This window comes from Dendropsophus ebraccatus, chromosome 9, assembly GCF_027789765.1.
Source record: "Dendropsophus ebraccatus isolate aDenEbr1 chromosome 9, aDenEbr1.pat, whole genome shotgun sequence".
Lineage (NCBI taxonomy): Eukaryota > Metazoa > Chordata > Amphibia > Anura > Hylidae > Dendropsophus > Dendropsophus ebraccatus.
In genome coordinates, this window is record NC_091462.1 from 14,192,768 (window position 1) to 14,212,824 (window position 20,057).

At 48.0% G+C, this 20,057-nt stretch overlaps 1 protein-coding gene across 2 annotated transcripts in view; it reads right to left on the minus strand.

The window, feature by feature from the left end:
* Positions 1-19,758, minus strand: part of ZRANB3 (zinc finger RANBP2-type containing 3) — a 190,267-nt gene extending 170,509 nt beyond the window's left edge. Inside the window, exon 1 of one of the 2 annotated variants that reach the window (XM_069982610.1) lies at positions 19,692-19,758. The gene's annotated coding sequence lies outside the window, so the exon portion shown is untranslated. Of the gene's footprint in view, positions 1-16,475; positions 16,549-19,691 lie in introns of those variants that run through there. The other variant, XM_069982611.1, reaches the window with a different exon arrangement.
* Positions 19,759-20,057: the final 299 nt, after the last annotated feature.

Here is a 20,057-nt window from a genome sequence, read left to right on the forward strand (position 1 = left end):
ATCACTGCCGAGACTCCTTAATATCCCAGAATAATACAATGACACATTGGTGAACAGACCAGAAGGACGGCTGTAAAAAAAAAAAAAAAAAAAAAAATTATAAGAAAGAAAATATTACTACAGAATTTTACCCCCCCCCCCCCTACAGTTTAGGGGACTATTTTACTGTTGCTTTAGAATCACGTGTTTGGGTATTAGATAATTTACCCTATTATTACAACATAGATAAGAGATACCATATTTAAAAGGAAGGTCATCAGAAAGTGAGGTTACAGCACCTGCTGGATTCATTCCCTGTCTGCTGCTCTGGACAGTTCCTGTCTCGGCCAGAGATGTCAGCAGAGAGCACTGTGTCAGAATGAAAATAAAACAACTAGAGATGAGCGAAACGGGTTAGGGTTCGAGTCGATCCGAACCCGAACTTTCGCCATTTGATTAGCTGGGGCTGCTGAACTTGGATAAATATCTAAGGTTGTCTGGTAAACATGGATACAGCCAATGACTATATCCATGATTTCCACATAGCCTTAGGGCTTTATCCAACTTCAGCAGCCACCGCTAATCAAATGGCGAAAGTTCGGGTTCGGATCGACTCCAGCATGCTCGAGGTTCGCTCATCTCTAAAAACAATATTTCCTGTAGGACATACAGCACCTGATAAGTACTGGAAGACTGGAGATTTTTTAATAGAAGTAAATTACAAATCTATATAACTTTCTAAGGGTGGGTTTACACAGACAGATTTATCTGACAGATTTTGGAAGCCAGGAACGGATTTGAAAAGATGATAGATCCCAGTCTTTCCTTTATGACCTGATCCCGGTTTATATTCTGTTCCTGGCTTTGGCTTTAACCCTTAGACGACCCTGGACGTAGGGTTACGTCATGGAAGTCTGTCCCCAGACGACCCATGACGTAACCTTACGTCCTGGGTGTTTCTCCCGCTATGAAGTGTGCTCCGGAGCGGAGCGCGCTTCATAGCAGGTGGGGGCCGGCTGCAATCAGCAGCCGGGACCTCACCGGCAATGACACGCTGCAGCGATCGCGCTGCCGCGTGTCATTAACCCCTTAAACGCCGCGATCACGGCGCGACCGCGGCGTTTAAGTGTAAGTGACAGGGGGAGTCCCCTGTCACTTACCGATCGGGACCCCCGCAGTGTGACTGCGGGGGTCCCGATCGTTGAAACGGACTGCCGGAGGTCTCTCACCTGCCTCCGTGCGGTCCGATCGGCGATCTGCTACACTAAGCCTGCACAGGCAGGCTCAATGAGCAGATCGCCGATAACACTGATCAATGCTATGCCTATGGCATAGCATTCATCAGTGTAGAAATCTAAGTATTGTATGTACAAGTCCCCAAAGGGACTTCAAATGTGTAAAAAAAAAAAGTTCAAAACACTAACACACTACCCCAAAACTCCTCCCCCAATAAAAGTCTAAATCACCCCCCTTTCCCATTATATAAATAAAACATATAAAAATGAATAAATAGATAAACATATAATATACCGTAGCGTGCGGAATTGTCCGATCTATTAAAATATAACAAGCGTCATTGTGACCGGTAAACGGCGTACACGAAAAGAGGGAAAAAAGTGCGCAGATTACCGATTTTATGTTACATTATATATTAAAAAAAATCAATAAAAAGTGATCAAAACGTCCGATCTTCACAAATATGGTATTAATAAAAACTAGAGATCATGGCGGAAAAAATGACACCACATACAGCCCCGTAGGTGAAAAAATAAAACCGTTATAAGCGTCAAAATAAGCCCATTTTATTAATATTTAATTGGCAAAAAAAAGGATTTCATAAAAAAAAATATATATAACATTAGAGAATCTGTGTAACCTGCATATGGTTGTGTTCGGACTGACCTATAGAATAATAGTGTCATGTCGCTGTTACCATATAGTGCATTACGTAGACACAGGAACCCCCCAAACGTTACCATATTGCATTCTTTTTTGCGATTTCACCTATTTATATCTTCATAAATAATATATTTGGAATTCCATCATACATGTTATGGTAAAATGAAAGACGCCATTACAAAGTACAACTATTCCTGTAAAAAACAAGCACTTACATGGCTTGTAGATAGAAAACTGAGAGTGCTGGAGCTCTTAGAAGGGGAGGAGGGAAAAACGAAAACACTAAGATCAAAATTTGCGCGGTCCACTGGGTCATTTTGGGCCTGGTCCTCAAAGGGTTAAAGATCTGTCAGATAAATCTGTCTGTGCAAATGCACCATAACACTAGTTGATTTGAAAGAAAAAGCTTTCCGCTGGACAACCCCTTTAAAGGGAATAATGTACCACTACAACCAATCACTACATTTTTTCTGCCTCGCTGCACAGATTCCGATAGTGCCGCCCTTATCTCAAACCACCGCCTGTTTCCTGTGATCTCCTTCATTTTCTATATATGCAAATTAGATTGTTTTGTGTACTGGTGGCGGGTCTAGCACCCCCAGTGCACTAATATCTCCTTCCCTGGGTGATGCCCACCTTCTGAATTATCTCTGTCCTGCCTTCTAAATGAATTCAGAAGGCGCTCGTCACCCAGGGGCGGAAATATTGGTGCACTGGAGCGGCTGGACCCGCCTTAATTGTAACTTAATTTGCATATATAGAAAATGGAGAAGATTGTAGGAACCGGGCGGCAGATTGAAAAATGAAAGACACCATCAGAATCTGCATGGGGGCCCTTTCAGATGATATGGAAATATTTATTTATTGCTACTTTCTCTTTAAATTCAATTTTCTGATACCATAATACCCCTTGTCTCCAGTTTTGCAACTCCATTCCATTAAAGTAAATGGAGCTTAATCACAAACCACACCTGACCTTAGGGCTGGGCGATTAATCGAATTAATTAATCGATTGCAATGTATTTGAAAATCGTGAATTTGATTATCAAATCGAACCCACATGATCGATGCCGGCCGCCCGCAACCACAAGATGTCAGCACCCACAAGATTGCTGCAGACTGGGCCTGCCTGCAACAGAACTAGCAGCAGCAGTAGCCGGCACTGAACAGCCCCTGAGGCATTACTGGAGAGGACTGGAGATTAGGGGTGAGGATTTGGTCTGGTGCCCTACCCTTCCCCCACCACTACTACCTAAAACTAGAACTCCCATTACTATGGCTACTACCCCCACTCCTGATACTACTACTCCCATTACTATTGCTACTACTACTCTCACTACTGCTACTCCCTTTATCTTCTATTCTCATCCCTCATCTACTATGCCTCTACTCCTACACCCACTACTACTTCCATTACTATGGTTACTACTACCCCCCACTCCTGATACTACTACTCCCATTACTATCGTTACTACTACCCCCACTACTGATACTACTACTCCCATTACTATCGTTACTACTACCCCCACCACTACTAATTCCATTACTATTGCTACTCCTACTCCTGATACTACTACTCCCAATACTATCATTACTACTACCCCCACTACTACTTCCATTACTATAGCTACTACTACTATTCCCATTACTATGGTTACTACTACCCCCACTACTACTTCCATTACTATTGTTACTACTACCCCCCACTCCTGATACTACTACTCCCATTACTATTGTTACTACTACCCCCACTCCTGATACTACTACTCCCATTACTATCGTTACTACTACCCCCACTCCTGATACTACTACTCCACCACTACTACTCCCATTACTATTGTTACTACTACCCCCACTCCTGATACTACTACCCCACCACTACTACTCCCATTACTATCATTACTACTACCCCCACTACTACTTCCATTACTATAGCTACTACTACTATTCCCATTACTATGGTTACTACTACCCCCACTACTACTCCCATTACTATTGTTACTACTTCCCCCACTCCTGATACTACTACTCCCATTACTATCGTTACTACTACCCCCACTCCTGATACTACTACTCCACCACTACTACTCCCATTACTATTGTTACTACTACCCCCACTCCTGATACTACTACCCCACCACTACTACTCCCATTACTATCATTACTACTACCCCCACTACTACTTCCATTACTATTGTTACTACTACCCCCCACTCCTGATACTACTACTCCCATTACTATCGTTACTACTACCCCCACTACTGATACTACTACTCCCATTACTATCGTTACTACTACCCCCACCACTACTAATTCCATTACTATTGCTACTCCTACTCCTGATACTACTACTCCCAATACTATCATTACTACTACCCCCACTACTACTTCCATTACTATAGCTACTACTACTATTCCCATTACTATGGTTACTACTACCCCCACTACTACTTCCATTACTATTGTTACTACTACCCCCCACTCCTGATACTACTACTCCCATTACTATTGTTACTACTACCCCCACTCCTGATACTACTACTCCCATTACTATCGTTACTACTACCCCCACTCCTGATACTACTACTCCACCACTACTACTCCCATTACTATTGTTACTACTACCCCCACTCCTGATACTACTACCCCACCACTACTACTCCCATTACTATCATTACTACTACCCCCACTACTACTTCCATTACTATAGCTACTACTACTATTCCCATTACTATGGTTACTACTACCCCCACTACTACTCCCATTACTATTGTTACTACTTCCCCCACTCCTGATACTACTACTCCCATTACTATCATTACTACTACCCCCACTACTACTTCCATTACTATAGCTACTACTACTATTCCCATTACTATGGTTACTACTACCCCACCACTACTACTCCCATTACTATCATTACTACTACCCCCACTACTACTTCCATTACTATAGCTACTACTACTATTCCCATTACTATGGTTACTACTACCCCCACTACTACTCCCATTACTATTGTTACTACTACCCCCACTCCTGATACTACTACTCCACCACTACTACTCCCATTACTATTGTTACTACTACCCCCACTCCTGATACTACTACCCCACCACTACTACTCCCATTACTATCATTACTACTACCCCCACTACTACTTCCATTACTATTGTTACTACTACCCCCCACTCCTGATACTACTACTCCCATTACTATCGTTACTACTACCCCCACTACTGATACTACTACTCCCATTACTATCGTTACTACTACCCCCACCACTACTAATTCCATTACTATTGCTACTCCTACTCCTGATACTACTACTCCCAATACTATCATTACTACTACCCCCACTACTACTTCCATTACTATAGCTACTACTACTATTCCCATTACTATGGTTACTACTACCCCCCACTCCTGATACTACTACTCCCATTACTATTGTTACTACTACCCCCACTCCTGATACTACTACTCCCATTACTATTGTTACTACTACCCCCACTCCTGATACTACTACCCCACCACTACTACTCCCATTACTATGGTTACTACTACCCCCACTACTACTTCCATTACTATTGTTACTACTACCCCCCACTCCTGATACTACTACTCCCATTACTATTGTTACTACTACCCCCACTCCTGATACTACTACTCCCATTACTACTACCCCCACTACTAATACTACTACTCCCATTACTATCGTTACTACTACCCCCACCACTACTAATTCCATTACTATTGCTACTCCTACTCCTGATACTACTACTCCCAATACTATCATTACTACTACCCCCACTACTACTTCCATTACTATAGCTACTACTACTATTCCCATTACTATGGTTACTACTACCCCCACTACTACTTCCATTACTATTGTTACTACTACCCCCCACTCCTGATACTACTACTCCCATTACTATTGTTACTACTACCCCCCACTCCTGATACTACTACTCCCATTACTATTGTTACTACTACCCCCACTCCTGATACTACTACTCCCATTACTATTGTTACTACTACCCCCACTCCTGATACTACTACTCCCATTACTATTGTTACTACTACCCCCACTCCTGATACTACTACCCCACCACTACTACTCCCATTATTATGGTTACTACTACCTCCACTACTACTTCCATTACTATTGTTACTACTACCCCCACTCCTGATACTACTACCACACCACTACTACTCCCATTATTATGGTTACTACTACCCCCACTACTACTTCCATTACTATTGTTACTACTACCCCACACTCCTGATACTACTACTCCCATTACTATTGTTACTACTACCCCCACTCCTGATACTACTACTCCCATTACTACTACCCCCACTACTACTTCCATTACTATTGCTACTACTACTCCCACTCCTGATACTACTCTCACTACTGCTTCTCCCTTTATCTTCTATTTCATCCCTCATCTACTATGCCTCTACAACTACACCCATCGAAATTGCTAAAAAATTACAAAATAAAACGAGATTTTTTTTTAATCGAGATTTATTTTTTGGCCAATTGTCCCAGCCCTACCCAAACTGGAGATAAGAGGGGTGCTGTCTCTGGAAGAAAGCGGCCATGTTTTTCTTTAATGACTGTCTGGTCAGATAAGCAGACATGTACTGCTGTATTGTGAGGGGGGGTCTGTACTGTAATGATTATGGCCCCTTAACTAAGTGCACCCCAAACTAAGGCTTTTCACGTTTTAAAATGACAACTCCCATCATGCATTACGGGAGTTACAATTGTGCAAAAGCTACAGGCTGTCATTGTATGATGGGAGCTATGGGGGTTGTAGCTCTGCAAGAACTGCCGGCTGCCAGTGAATGATGGGAGTAGTAGTTTTGCCACAACTGTGCAGCCACAGTATAGGACGCCATAGGTAGCGTGTGGGCCGTGCACGGATACTACTACTTTACCTTCACAAGGACATCTCAAAGTCATCCAACTCTGAAGCCATCCTCCTGCTAAATCCCTTTAAGGCTCATGTCACTGACAGGACAACTCATGTACAAGCAAAACAACAAGTGACAGGGCAGCGCAGAGCGGGCGACAACAGGCGGAGGCCGAGGGGACGACTCTCACATTAGCAATTTCAATTGGCTTTTCTCTCTTGTGTAAATTCATTCAAAAATAGCTCCGGCAAATCGCGGCGTTCACACCACTTTCTATTCACAACATTACCAGTGAATATATTTCCGCTTGAGAAAAATAAATTGGCCTCTTGAGGGATTGTTTTCTGAGAGATGAATCCATCTTTCTGCCTTTCTCTCCCCAAACGAAAGTCAAGGAGGAATTGGAAGATGAATTCTAAAATGGACATTATAATCAGGCGCCGCTCATTATCATAGGTAGAAAGAGGCGTTTAATAGCTGATAACCCCCACCGGAATCTAACGGGGACCCAGCCGCCCGACACCAGCGCCAAAAATACTTCATTAAGCCGCAGCATTCAACCTGAGTGAATCCGTTCCATTTACATCTCGCTGAAAGATGATGACAACTAGAGAATGACATTTAAGTTAGTGATTGCATTAACCTGTGCCGTACCAGAGCGGTCAGCGATCCTGTACTGATCCGAAGTTACATCCTGTATTATACTCCAGAGCTGCACTCACTATTATGCTGGTGGGGTCACTGTGTACATACATTACATTACTAATCCTGAGTTACATTCTGTATTATACTCCAGAGCTGCACTCACTATTCTGCTGGTGGGGTCACTGTGTACATACATTACATTACATTACTGATCCTGAGTTACATCCTGTATTTCTTTTATTAAACTTTTAAACATAACAATAAATAAATACAGAAATAACACACCATATCTGACCAGAACAAAACAATAGAAAATGAAACCATAACATAAAGCACCGGTCCATCCCCACACTCATTCTTCCACACATACAACCTATATACCTATATACACCCATATACCTATATACAATATATACACCTATATACCTATATACAATATATACACCCATATACCTACATACAATATATACACAATATAAACTATTTAGCTAAACATATTAATAAACTATATACACTACTATATACAAACCTATATATACTACTATATACTATACACCTATAAACACACCTATATACAATACACCACTATATACTATACACCTATAAACACACCTATATACACTACTATATACAATACACCTATATAAATAACTAAATGAGAACCCCCTGGCCCAGTTGCATTGTGCACAACCTAATACCACAGTCACAATTATACTCAACCCAACACCAACTAAACAAGACATCATTACACAAATAAACTAAAACTAAAAAAGACACAATACAAAATAATAACCTACAACTAAACAATACATATAATATTTTTAATTTTTTTTTTTTTTTTTTTTTTTTTTTTGGCCCTGAGCTGGTCCCGCATCCCATGCCCCCAGTACATGATCACGGACGTCCATGAACCAGCCCAGGATTTTATATATATATATAAAAGTCCCAACAAAGTCCCACAGAAACCCCCTCCCCCCTTTTACCCACCACCCAACCTATCACTAAACCCCAACCCCAGTTGCAAACAAAACATATATAATATATACAGTATATACAATTTATACAAACATACAAAGACAATCACAATACACAAACTTTTGAAAAAAAAAAAAAAAAAAAAAAAAAAATATATATAACATACTAAACCCAACAATAATGAGACTTCTCAGCCCCACACACAGCCCGAAAGCCCAAGATCAGCGCCTGCAAGCCCTATACTCCAGTATCTCTACAGCACAAAACAAAAGACTAAGGTGTTAGCATCGGCCCACCACCAGGAGAGGAGACGCAGGCTAAGGAACCTTATAGGCAAAGCCCCTCCAAAGACAAGAGGCCCTACCAGCCCCCAGCCTCTCGTACTCCAGAGAGCGCACCTTCACCAGGTCACCGAGTGTGCCCCTAACCACCTCATCCACAGGGAGGATTTTACGCTGCGTCGACACTAAACACCGTGCACTCCACGTGTGGTACCTGACCACTATGCTGACTAGGAATAAAGTGCTCCGGTCCCAGCCACCAAGGTTTCTGAATGCTCCATAGGCCCATTCCGCATAGGAGAGGCGGACCAACCTGGGCCACCCGATGGAAGCGCCCACCCTGTTGTAAACCTCTGTATTAAAGGGACAATGAAGCAGAAAATGCTCCATGCTTTCCAGCATGCCTCCACACTCCTCCCGGGGACATCCCCGATCCTCAGAGCTCCTGCACTTCAGATTGTCCCTCACATACAGTTTCCCATGGAAGCAGCGCCAAGCCAAGTCCCAAAACTTCAAGGGGATCCTGATGGAATTCAATAGGCCCAAACCAACCTCCTGATCCCGGCTTGGGCAATCCTTGAGCGCCAGCGGTTTTCGGAAATGGGATGACAGGACTCTATTGTCAAGGAGTTTCCTCGACAGTGTCCTAATCTCCCACATCCCCAAACCCCACCGACGAATGACCTTCAGAACCAGGGTAGCATAAGCCGGAAGATGCCCGTGTGGTGTGCGGAGATCCTTCACTTGCCCTCCTGTCTCCCATTCCTGGAAGAAAGGCCGAAACCATCCCCTACAGGAGAATACCCACGGAGGAGCCCTCTCTTTCCAGAGGTTTGCAATGTTGGTCTTAAGAAAGGTATTCACCAGGAACACCACGGGGTTGACCATACACAACCCCCCTTGTCTCCTCGTACGGTAAGTAACCTCCCTCTTGACTAGGTTCAGTCTATTCCCCCATAACAGCTGGAAGAACACACTGTAGACCCGAGTCCAGAGCGGCTCTGGCAAAATGCAAACACTGCCCAGATATATCAGCAAAGGGAGCAGGAATGTTTTGATCAGGTTAACCCTTTCCCTGAGGGTCAAAGACCAACCCTTCCACTGATCCACCTTCTGAGCGGCGATCTTAAGCCTGCTGTCCCAGTTTTGTTTGGGGTAATCCCCTTGGCCAAATTCAATGCCGAGAACTTTTGCAAACTCCTGGGGCTCTGGAAGGGTGTCCGGGAGATCAAATCCAGGATCTCCACCTCCCAGCCAGAGACTCTCACACTTTCCCTGGTTGATCTTGGACCCAGATGCCTCTGAGTAGCGCTCCACCTCTGACATCACACACTGCACCTCCTCTTGCGAGGAGACGAATATGGTGACATCATCGGCGTACGCTACCACCCTCAGAGTGGAATCCGGCACCGCAGGGTCCATTCTCACCCCTGCCAACGGTCCACAATCAATCCTCCTAAGGAAAGGATCAATTGCAAACACATACAACAGTGGGCTCAAAGGGCAACCCTGACGGACACCAGACCCAACCTCAAAAGAGCGGCCAATCCAACCATTCACAAGCGGGAAACTCTCTGCCCCTGCATACAAGGTCTTAAGCCAATCAACAAACCCCCCCGGCAGGCCATATCTCAGAAGAACAGACCAGAGGTACTCGTGGTTAACCCGATCAAACGCTTTTGCCTGATCCAAGGACAGCAAGTACCCCTTCCAGTGACCTGCCCTACCCTGCTCCACAGCCTCCCGGACACCGAGCACAGCACTAAAGGTACTGCGGCCTGGAACAGAGCAATGCTGGGCCCCCGAAAGGAGCTGGGGCGCAAACTTCACCAGCCGATTAAACAGCACTTTTGCCAGAATCTTTCTGTCCACACTGAGAAGCGCTATGGGACGCCAATTCTCAATGCGGGTCGGGTCTTTACCCTTTGACAAGATGATCAAGGCTGACCTCCTCATTGACCTCGGCAGAGTGCCCGAGGAGAGACACTCATTAAATACCTCAGTCAAGAGGGGTACCAAAGTGTCCTTAAAGGTCTTATAAAACTCAGATGTTAAGCCATCTGGACCGGGTGACTTCTTGAGGGCAAGACCATCAATAGCCACCCTGACTTCCTCTCCTTGGATCATCTCTGTCAAAACGTCAAGAGAGGGGTCTACCCCTGGTTCAGGGACGGTTTCAGTCAAGAAAGCTGAGGCCTTATCCCGATCTAGATCCTTCCTCCCCAAGAGGTGCGAGTAAAAGGATCTGACGACCTCCAGGATCCCTGATCTGGACCTTTTCAGGGATCCTGTACTATCAATCAGTCCTGAGACGATTTTACTATTCACTGACATCTTGCAGTTTCTGTAAGGGTCGGGCGAGCGGTACTTCCCGTAGTCCCTCTCAAAAACCAAAGATGCGTGTCTATCGTACTGGCACCTCAGTAGCAAGGCTTTCACTCTGGAGATATCATCACGACTACCTCCAGTCGAGACAAGACGTTCAAGTTTCTTCCTCAGGCCCTGGTACAGGCGATACCTGTCCAGACTCCTGAGGCTCGAGAGCTCGCGGAAGAATCTCGCAACCCTTTTTTTGAACATCTCCCACCACTCTGACTTACTGCTACAAAGGCCCAGCAATGGTACCTGGCTCTGAAGAAAATCCTCAAAGGACTGTCTTATTTCCGCTTCTTCCAAGAGAGACGAATTGAGCTTCCAGTAGCCTCTACCCATCCGGGGGGTCTCTGTAACATTCAGAGAAAACAAAATTAAACAGTGGTCGGAGAACTCCACCTCAACAACGGACACCGCTGAAGAGACGGCTTCCTCCTTTAAATAAAACCTGTCTATCCTGGACCTACAACTACCCCTATGATAGGTGAATCCCGCGTGGCCTGGTGTATGCCGGATGTGAACATCCACCAGGCGAGCCTCACTAGCTATACTATTCAGGGCGACGCTATCATAAGTCAGCTTGTCTCTGGAACCTCCCCTATCCTGGGGCCTCGTGACAGCATTGAAGTCCCCTCCAAAGACCACCTGCCGACTTGTAAAAAGATAGGGCTTGATCCTCATAAAGAGACACTTCCGATCCCACTTGGACTGTGGACCATAGATGTTAATAAGGCGAAGTTCTTGTCCCTTCATGAGGACATCTAGAATCAGGCACCTCCCCATTTCTAACTCAATAACCCGTCGGCATTCTACCGGTGCGGCAAAAAGTACCGCCACCCCGCTATACGGCTCGGCCGCAAGAGACCAGTAGGAGGGCCCATTCCTCCATTCCCTTCTGGCTTTAAATATAGATGACAGGTCTGTTAGCCTGGTCTCCTGCAAAAAGAAAATATCAGCATTAATGTGGGCAAAATAATCATAGGCCGCAAATCTAGCCGTATCTGACTTAATGCTGGCTACATTAATGGAAGCCAGCGTCAACGGAGAGGGTGCCGCCATCATGGGTGATTGAGTTAGACGGCTTTCTTTTTCCCACTATCCTTTCCATCCTGCCCGCCACCTTCCTCATCTGATGATGGTTTACCTCTCTTTAGTGAAATGGATGTATCCATGTCCCCTTTATTTACATTTTCCTCGTCCCCCGACTCTGGGCAGATCCTCCCCCCAAAGGAAATACGTTCCCCAGGGAGAGAGGATTCGACGTCCCCTGCAGGCCCCTCCGTCACCGCAACAACCAGAACCTCACCCTGTGCCTCCTGCACCTCTGAGGAGGAAACATCTTGGAGGGTTTGGAACCGGTTTGAGAGACCAATCAGAGGGAGGATGGTTGTACCTTCCTTTGGCATCTGGGGGGTGGGAGAAGATCTTACATCTCCCCTTTTCTTATTCTTTTTAGTACCCCGCTTGTGCTCCACCCATCTCCCACTATCCTCATCCGCGCTCTCACCATGGGAGGACAGTGAAGAGATGGCACCTTCTTCTTTCCGAATCCTCCAAATCTCCTCATCCAGATCACTGTCCCTCAGAGCCTCAGCAGTAAGATTGGCCTCAGGGATGAGATCAGAGGTCACCACAGTTGCGCAAGGCTCCTGAGACTCCCCCATCTCCCTCTCCCTTTGGCGCTTATCCCGACGCCTCAGTTGGGCTGGCGTCTTTTGCTTACTTTTCCTCCCTGGCTCTTTTACTCCTTCACCCCCGCCAGCTGCCCCCCCAGTAGATTCCTCCTCACGACCTTTCTCCACCGGGGTAACAACTGCGTTGGCAAAGGAACGAGGGCAGCGACTGAATGGGTGACCTAAGTCACCACACAGGTGACACCTAATCTCCACACAGGATGCAGCGAGATGGCCTATTTCCCCACACAATGAGCACTTCATCACTGTGCACCTAGCACTGAAATGTGTGGGGTCACCGCACCTGTGACAGAGCTTAGGCTGACCCTGGTAGAAGACCTGGATTCGATCCCTTCCTAGGAAGGTGGCAGATGGTATGTGGGTAACGGTGTTTCCTGAATACCTAAGTTTGACCATAAAGGTCCAAGCCCCTGACCAGATGCCATATTCGTCCCTGTTCTTTTTTGGGACTTCCACCACCTCTCCATACCGGCCAAGCCACGTCATGATGTCAATACAAGAGAGTGATTCGTTACGGGTTAAAACGGTCACTCTCTTGACGTTATTTTGGCGAGACACCACCTGAATGGCAAAGTCTCGCCAGCCGGGCTCATCCTTTACCAGCTCATAGTTCGACCAAAAAAGCTCAAGCCCCTCCGGCCGAACAAAGCTGATATCGAATTCAGGGGTACCAAAGGGATGTATCAAGGCAAAGATGTCGGCTGCCTTGAAGCTCATCCTCAGCAGGAGCTCAACAACTTTAGATCTTGGGGGACATGTATCACTGCCTCTCCACCTCAGACGGACCACATTCCTTCGGACACCACCCGGCCCGGCTGTTGGGAGAGACCACACAGTTTCCCTACCCCTTTCCTCTCGGAAGGCTGCAAGGCCATGCCTTTCTATCAAGAAAGACAGATCAACCTCCCTACCCTCTACATTGATTGTTCTCTCCCCTCTCTTTAAGGCCTGCAGGACACGTCGATGCAAGTCACCATCCCCAGGGCCCGAGGACGAGGAAAGCACCCCACTTCCCCCAGCGGCAACATTTGCATAGCTGCGTACAGGTGCTGCAGCCGCTGGGGGTGCAACTGGACCAGGCCCTATGCTCCCACCACTAGTCTGTGCCCCTTCACCACCCTCCTCCACATAATCCATACCTACACCAATACCACATGTCACACTGCCCCGACCACCCTCCAAAGCCCCAGACAGATTCCTCCCCACATTCACTCCTGCCTTCCCCCCAACATTAATTCCCCCATTCACACTGGGTGGACCGGTGTGTTCTGGGACAGAAAGAGATTTTGTACCATCAGCGTCATTGGGTACCAGGACCGGAGCCACCTCCACAGGACAGGCCACAGGTCCCTTAAGAAAGGACCGAACAGCCTGCCTGGACTGTTTAGAGGCAGCCCCTGCCCTATTTCTGCTGGTACCCTCTGCCTCATCAGTACTAGACTCCTCCGCACGATCTGGTCCAGCAACACCAATACAAAATAAAGGTTTAAGTCCAGTCTTTCTCTTGGGAGGCGAAGGCATCTTAGCCCCGGCAGCATCCCGACGATGACACCGCTGCCCCAAAGGAACAGCAGCGCCAGCGCCAAGCGCCACCGGAGCTCCCGCAGCTGACACCGGCACACACCCGCTCCCCCCTCCCGTCAGGGAGCGAGCTGATGTACCAGTGCCTTTAACGTCACTGCCCACCGCTGGGCCACCTCTCCTGCCACTGCCCGCCACTGGGCCAATATCACTGTCCGACCTTACGGCCGGTTCCTCACCTGCTCCACCTCTGCTACTGCAAACAGAGATGGAGCTTACCGCCATACTAGACTCCATACTCTCCCCATTCTCCTGCACTGAGTCCACAACAGAACTCAGGCTGGGCTGAGATATGGGGTTCACACAGTGAGCTGACCCTGAGGCCAGTTCGGGGGGCACAGGGAGGGGGGAATATACAAATGTTACCTGCTCCTGAAGCTTGGTGGTCTTTACCTTGGTCTTTCTCCCAGGCGCCTCCTCTGGTAACTCATCTCCGAATACGAAGTCCTGGAGGCGCCCTGGTGACTCCAGGAGCTGGATCTGGGCCATCAGCGCCCCTCCCTGGTAACTGGTGTTGCTTTCATCCCCCGAACCGCGGCTAGATGACAATGCTGCTTGCCCTGCAGGGAGCCCACTGTATGGGGTCTGTTGTTGGGGACCCCCGGGTGGATTCGGCTCAACATCACGTACCTCCGCAGCGTCTCCTTCCTCCTCCACCCGGCTCTCTGGCTGGAGCCCTCTCAGCCTTCTCTGCCTTTCTCTCTCTGTTTGAGCAAAACGATCATCATTCTGAAGTTTCTCTTTAAACGGCCCACTGTTCTCCAAAATAAAAGTTCTCTTTTTCACAATCTTTTTGATGTCAGCTTTCAGAGATTTAATTTTCGCTGATAGCTCAGCCTTTTGCTGCTTAGCAGCAGTGTCCATCAATGCTTTTACAGCACATACCTCCTCCTGGAGCTTGTACAGCTGGTTTCTGGCTTCCTCATACCCACAGAGGCTTGCAGCAATCCGTAGGCCATAGGTCTGCCCCGTCTCTTGGGACCGCTGCACCCCCCAATCTTCCTCCACACCTTCATGGGCAGACAGCCTTGCTCCAGGAGGAGTGTCACTGCACAGATTTTCCTGGCTGGTTTCCACAGTTGTTCCAGAACTTCTGGCACTTGTAGTTCCACAACTTGCTGTAGCCTTGCGGCTACCCTTTGTTACCTCAGGTTCAGGGGCGGCTGGAGAAGCATCGCTGCACCTCCTAGTAGAACGCCTCAGCCCTGGGACCTCTGATGGTATTCCCTCTGTTGGTCGCTGGATTCCTCTGCCCCCCACGGACCTGGTTCGGGGAGCAGGAGTTGGGGCTCTCCTTGGCTCGCTCATGCCTGAAAACCTGCTCCCTCCCTGGGGAGGAGAGAGCAGGCCCAGGGGCAGATCTTGCTTGCCTGGAGCTCAGGAGCAGCAGCCTCGCACAGCCTCACACAGCAGGACCACACCCAAAACTAATTGGATCACCACTCCAGAGCTGCACTCAGTATTCTGCTGGAGAGGTCACTGTGTACATACATATTACATTACTGATCCTGAGTTACATCCTGTATTATACTCCAGAGCTGCACTCACTATTCTGCTGGTGGGGTCCCTGTGTACATACATTACAGATCCTGTACTGATCCTGTATTATACCCCAGAGCTGCACTCACTATTCTGCTGGAGAGGTCACTGTGTACATACATATTACATTACTGATCCTGAGTTACATCCTGTATTATACTCCAGAGCTGCACTCACTATTCTGCTGGTGGGGTCCCTGTGTACATACATTACAGATCCTGTACTGATCCTGTATTATACCCCAGAGCTGCACTCACTATTCTGCTGGTGAGGTCCCTGTGTATATACATCACTGATCCTGAAGCAGTTACATAGCCCTCCTCTGCTCTCTTACACTCTCCCTGCTGTCTGGGTATACACGGCATATGGAGCAGACAATATATGGAAGCTGGAGGGCGGCCATTGCAGATAGAGCAGCTCTTCGCCCACTGCTGTCAGTCAGAGGATAAGAAGGTAAAGGATCCAACAGGTGATAATAACAGCTGAGATATAACGTTACAACACAAACCGTTACATAACAAGCCCCCGCCCCCACCCTGGACTTAGAGCTGCTTCCCCCTGTATAACACTCATAGGCACTTACACTATATATAGGGCCTCAGCTTCTCATTCAGCCCTATAGGTATATAACGCACACACACAGCCAGAGGTATATAACACACACACACAGCCAGAGGTATATAACGCACACACACAGCCAGAGGTATATAACGCACACACACACACAGCCAGAGGTATATAACACACACAGCCACCCAGAGGTATATAACGCACACAGCCACCCAGAGGTATATAACGCACACACACAGCCAGAGGTATATAACGCACACACACAGCCAGAGGTATATAACGCACACACACAGCCAGAGGTATATAACGCACACACACACAGCCAGAGGTATATAACACACACACACACAGCCAGAGGTATATAACGCACACACACACAGCCAGAGGTATATAACACACACACACACAGCCAGAGGTATATAACACACACACACAGCCAGAGGTATATAACGCACACACACAGCCAGAGGTATATAACACACACAGCCAGAGGTATATAACGCACACACACAGCCAGAGGTATATAACACACACAGCCACCCAGAGATATATAACACACACACAGCCAGAGATATATAACACACACAGCCACAGGTATATAACACACACAGCCAGAGGTATATATCACACACACACACACAGCCAGAGGTATATAACGCACACACACACAGCCAGAGGTATATAACGCACACACACAGCCAGAGGTATATAACGCACACACACAGCCAGAGGTATATAACACACACACACAGCCAGAGGTATATAACGCACACACACAGCCAGAGGTATATAACGCACACAGCCACCCAGAGGTATATAACACACACAGCCACAGGTATATAACACACAGCCACAGGTATATAACACACAGCCACCCACAGGTATATAACACACACAGCCACAGGTATATAACACACAGCCACAGGTATATAACACACAGCCACGGGTATATAACACACACAGCCACCCACAGGTATATAACACACAGCCAGAGGTATATAACACACACACACAGCCAGAGGTATATAACACACACACACAGCCAGAGGTATATAACACACACACACAGCCAGAGGTATATAACACACAGCCACAGGTATATAACACACAGCCACCCACAGGTATATAACACACACAGCCACATGTATATAACACACAGCCAAAAAAGGGGTAAGTGTCCACAGCTTCTGAAGTATAAATGTTTCTTTATTTAACGCATCAAAACATAAAACCAACAAAACAAAAAGTGAATGGTGAGCTAAAAACGCCGACGCGTTGCGAGGTTCTCCCTCTTAATCATGATTAAGGCCATGATTAAGAGGGAGAACCTCGCAACGCGTCGGCGTTTTTAGCTCACCATTCACTTTTTGTTTTGTTGGTTTTATGTTTTGATGCGTTAAATAAAGAAACATTTATACTTCAGAAGCTGTGGACACTTACCCCTTTTTTGGATACTTTACGGGTTGCAGCCCGCAATATGCCTCTCCACGTGCTAGGAGATATCACTTGCCAACTGAGCTAACCATTACAGCAATTGTAGGTGAGCGGACTTTTTTCTTTTTATTTCATATAACACACAGCCACAGGTATATAACACACAGCCACAGGTATATAACACACAGCCACAGGTATATAACACACAGCCACAGGTATATAACACACAGCCACAGGTTTCCTCATCCCTGTCTTTCTCTGCGGTCCCTCTTCTTAATCCATCCCTTACCTTCACTGCTCCCCCCTTACCCTCACTGCCCCCCCTTACCCTCACTGCCCCCCCTTACTCTCACTGCCATCCCCTACCCTCACTGCCATCCCCTACCCTCACTGCCACCCCTTACTCTCACTGCCATCCCCTACCCTCACTGCCACCCCTTACCCTCATTGCCATCACCTACCCTCACTGCCATCCCTTACCCTCACTGCCACCCCTTACCCTCACTGCCACCCCCTACCCTCACTGCCACCCCTTACCCTCACTGCCACCCCTTACCCTCACTGCCACCCCTTACTCTCACTGCCATCCCCTACCCTCACTGCCATCCCCTACCCTCACTGCCATCCCTTACCCTCACTGCCATCCCCTACCCTCACTGCCATCCCCTACCCTCACTGCCACCCCTTACTCTCACTGCCATCCCCTACCCTCACTGCAATCCCCTACTCTCACTGCCATCCCCTACCCTCACTGCCACCCCATACCCTCATTGCCACCCCATACCCTCACTGCCATCCCTTACCCTCACTGCCACCCCTTACTCTCACTGCCACCCCTTACTCTGCCATCCCCTACCCTCCTTGCCACCCCTTACTCTCACTGTCATCCCCTACCCTCACTGCTCCCCCCCTACTCTCACTGCCATCCCCTACCCTCACTGCCCTCCCCTACCCTCACTGCCCTCCCCTACCCTCACTGCCACCCCTTACTCTGCCATCCCCTACCCTCCTTGCCACCCCTTACTCTCACTGCCATCCCCTCCCCTCACTGCCATCCCCTCCCCTCACTGCCACCCCTTACTCTGCCATCCCCTCCCCTCACTGCTCCCCCCTACCCTCACTGCCACCCCTTACTCTGCCATCCCCTACCCTCACTGCCATCCCTTACTCTGCCATGCCTACTCTCCTTGCCACCCCTTACACTCACTGCCATCCCCTACCCTCACTGCTCCCCCCTAACCTCACTGCTCCCCCCCCTACCCTCACTGCTCCCCCCCCCTACCCTCACTGCTCCCCCCCCCTACCCTCACTGCTCCCCCCCCCCTACCCTCACTGCTCCCCCCCCCCTACCCTCACTGCTCCCCCCCCCCCTACCCTCACTGCTCCCCCCCCCCTACCCTCACTGCTCCCCCCCCCCCTACCCTCACTGCTCCCCCCCTACCCTCAATGCCACCCCTTACCCTCAACCTCTTGTGCCCAGTCCTTCGCACTCCTCCCCGGCTGCCTGCTTCTGCTGAATGTCCCTCCAGGTGCTGTCACTACAACTCCCAGCAGGGACAGGATGTCACTACAACTCCCAGCAGGGACAGGATGTCACTACAACTCCCAGCAGGGACAGGATGACTGTAGAGACAGAACCAGTGCACCCCCAGCCCGCGCCCTGTCCTCCCCTCAGCTGCTGCCCCCTATGTGCCCTGTTCTGTCTCGTGGCCGCCATCACCCTGACGTCACCCAATCATTACACTGACGTCACACTCACACAGACTGCAATTCCCAGTCACGGGTTCTCACTAACCTGAGGATACGTCAGAGAATCAGTCTAATGACGTCATTCAAACTTCGCGCGCCACTGCCGGAAGTGACGACAGCAGAGGGGCGTGGCGTTCCCGGCTATTCCACATTACCTGTACAGTGCCTGGAGCGTACGCCGAACTACATCTCCCGCCATGCCACGGGAGGGGGAGGAGCTACCGCCAGACGCTACGGCTGCCGGGAAATGTAGTTTTTTTTTTTTTTTTTTTTTTTAAAGGGTTGGCTTCAAGTTGGTGTAAGTTGCTTTCGGATGGATGAAACAGGTTTGGCAGAAAGATAATTTATAGCACTCTGCTAAAACTTCTGTTCAAGGTCAACTTTTAACACACTTGTGTGATTTGCCTTCACA